Source organism: Equus asinus, chromosome 1 (assembly GCF_041296235.1).
Source record: "Equus asinus isolate D_3611 breed Donkey chromosome 1, EquAss-T2T_v2, whole genome shotgun sequence".
Classification (NCBI taxonomy): Eukaryota; Metazoa; Chordata; class Mammalia; order Perissodactyla; family Equidae; genus Equus; species Equus asinus.
The window spans coordinates 21895695-21899180 of record NC_091790.1 but is presented as its reverse complement, the minus strand read 5'-3'; the positions used below and the strand labels follow the sequence as shown (position 1 = coordinate 21899180).

At 36.4% G+C, this 3486-nt stretch overlaps 1 pseudogene; it reads left to right on the top strand.

Moving 5' to 3' along the window:
* Nucleotides 1–922: 922 nt before the first annotated feature.
* On the top strand, nucleotides 923–1883 carry LOC123281710 (olfactory receptor 6F1-like; annotated as a pseudogene).
* Nucleotides 1884–3486: the final 1603 nt, after the last annotated feature.

Sequence of the window (3486 nt, the reverse complement as noted above, 5' to 3'; positions counted from 1 at the left end):
AAACTCCATAAGGGCTTAACACAGAAATCCATGGACATGGACTCGGTTACCTCCACATTTCACTAAACTTATTTTTTCATTGTAATATAGGAAATATCAAGTCTTTACTGCAGGGAATTTTGAAAAATAGTAAAAAAGTATGTATTTTATGTATACAAGAAAGTTTTTTAGTATGTGTAGTAAGAAGTTTTTTTCTGCTATACTTTATCCTCTAGATACTTTGGCACTAAAGCATGTGTATACATGAATATATTCATTGGAAATCTATCTTTCTTTCTTTAAAGATGAGATTTTTGACTTTTATTGTGGTAGGAACACAACATAACCATAGTTAGCAATACTGCATTGCACATTTAAAGATTTGGAAAGTGGGTAGATCTCATGTTTTATTCTTATACAACAAGTAAGACATGAAAATGACATTACTGTCCATTGATAGACAAATAAATTTCTGACACTTCTAAAGATTTATTTATTTGACTACTACTAACAAATGGAAAACAGGTGGATGCAATAAGTCTAAAAACATACAAATCAAAGATTAGGAATGTTAAAAATATTTATTAAAAAATATCTTCCATATAAATTTTGAATCCTATTCTGTTTGTTTTCTGGAGATAGGGTACCAGTACTCTATCCAGTACTTAGTACCAATCTCTCACCAAACCCTAACTGACGGAGTAAATCAGAGATCTGGGGGATAAAATTGAAGGCAACACATTATCTTGACACGGCAACTAGCATGGCCTGGAATCTCCATTCTGGGTGGCACCCCATCCTCCCCCATGATCTACTCGCCTCTGATCTGCACTGCCTGTAGATACATTTACAATCCTCTCATGTCTAGGATGTGAATTCTATTCTTGCTCATCTACTGTATACTGGGCGTCATTGGTTCATTCCAGATCAGAGAAGATGAGATATGGATGCAATAAACCGAACAACTGTGACAGAGTTCATTTTTCTTGGGTTTTCTGGTGTTCTCTCTCTGCGCCTCACTTTGTTTGTGATGTTTCTCGCTGTCTATCTGCTCTCCCTCATGGGAAACACCCTCATCATTTTCATTGTTGTGATGGATTCCACACTCCAAACACCCATGCGCATTTTCTTAGGAAATTTGTCCTTCCTGGAGATCTGGCACACCACAGTCACAGTGCTTAACTTGTTGGCCACCTGCCTCTCACAGGTTGTCACCATCTCTGTTGCTGGTTGCATAACTTAGTACTACTTCTTTTTCTCTGTGGGAGCTACAGAGTGCATTCTGCTGGCAGTGATGGCCTATGACCGGTACCTGGCCATTTGCAGTCCTCTACACTGCTCACTCCTCATGAGTATTCGAGTGTGCCTGTGGTTTTTCAGCTGGATCTTGGATTGGGGGCTTCATTGCCCCTATCTTATCTACCATAGTCATTTCTCATCAAAACTTTTGTGGCCCTCAGAAGATCAACCATTTCTTTTGTGACTCAGATCCCATTTATAAACTCTCCTGCTCAGATACATATCTGGCAGAGTCCTTGAGCTACACATGTAGCTCTATCGTGATTCTAAGTTCTTTCCTTCTCACCATGTCGTCCTACGTCCACGTTGTGGTCACAATAACGAGACTGTCTTCCCGGGAGGCTTGGAAGAAAACTTTCTCCACCTGCACCTCCCACCTCACTGTGGTCACCATCTATTACGGCACCATTATCTTTGCCCATGTCCGTCCTCCAGCCAAGTACAACTTCACCATTGGTAAAGTGGTCTCAGTGTTCTACTGTGTGGTCACCCCACTGGTGAACCCTCTCATATACACCCTGAGAAACAAAGATGTGAAGAAAGCATTTAGGAAGGTTCTAGCACAAAAGAGATGGCTGTTGACCAGAAACATGCGGGAGATTTGAGAGATTAACAAAAATGAACAATTTTAGATGGATTCCCCAACCACATTTGAAAATGGTAAGTATTGAAAAACATTTTGTGAAATTGATACCACCTATTATGGACATTTCCTTCACTTTACATTTTGTTTTGAACACTATTGAAATAGTTACCCTATAATTGCTGTATTTAAGAATGCTTTAGATTAATGCCATAGTGATAGAGAGATAAATAAAGGTCCTTGTCCGCAAGGCATTCACAATAGGAAAATAGGTTGTTTTAGTCTCATATAATATTCATATGTTATTCATATAATTACTCATATAACAATTATTATAGAATAGAATATTCCAGTTGAATGTTTTCACAATTTATACCCTAACAGTAACCATTGGCCAAAAATTGTCTCAGTTAAATGAAGAAGTATTAAAATTCCATCTGGTAGATAGACTGATATAAACTTAGCACTCTGTGATTAAAATGATTTAAAAATGATTAAAAATCATTTATTAAACACATACGATGAGTCAGTACTCTTCTTAAGCATTGACGCAAAATATAGACATAGTTAGAAAACTGTGTTAGGTAATAGTAGGAACATATTAAATAATTAAGATTTTCCTGAATAATATAAATGGATTTCAAAACATTAACATCTGTAACAAGGTTAGTAATTGGAAGGGAGGAAAAAAGGAAAACAGAACTGGACAGTATAAAAATGGGCTAACATGGAAAAACATATATCAACTTTCTTAGATCCTTATGTAATATTCAAATAGGCAATTATTTCAGCATAAACAAATTCAATTCAGAGTGAGAGAAGAAAAGGGATGGACAACTTTTCCATTATTATGTATGACCCGCTATGGGAATGAAGATGTTTTACAATTTTCAGTTACTTCAGGACAGTTAAAAATCTGTGGGGATGGCAAGGGTGATGGAAGAAGTGGCTTTCATCAAAGCTTCTCAGGAGGAGTGTTCTCTCCTAAAATCTCCCTATTCAAAGTATGGTTGGTGGACAGCAGCATCAGAATGATCTGGGAGGAGGTTAGAACGAGAATGGGCATTGCTCCAGGATCCTCAGTTGATCGGTGTTCAGATTAAGTCATGAGAAGTACTATTTCAGCCAGTCAAGATTTTAAAGAGTCTATTTTTAATGACAAACTATTAAAAGAAAATCAAGAGTCTGTTGCACATGCCAATATTTGAAATTTTTCTTAGTTTAAATTATGACCTGTCATTGTCTGGTATAGTTTAAAATTATAATATCTTTTTCTGAATGTCTGATTAGTTTTCATTTTAAAGCAGTACATATTTATGGAAACTCCTGTCAAAATTACATTTATATGTAAATATAAAACTTACGCCATACATAAACATTTTACTGACTCTTCCTTTTCTACCAGAATGTCAAAAGCTACATACAAACTCTCACAATAATAGTGAAACATTCTGTATCAGCACATGGCTAAATCTGTACGCCATCCCACTGGAGGCGAGTGAAAAATCCTTCTACCCACTTAGGTTCTGCGGGTGAGTCTAAGTATTAAAGTGACATAACAAGATTAACAGGAGAAAAGCATATAGACTTTATTCAGTATTTTTATGTGCATATAGACTTCATTC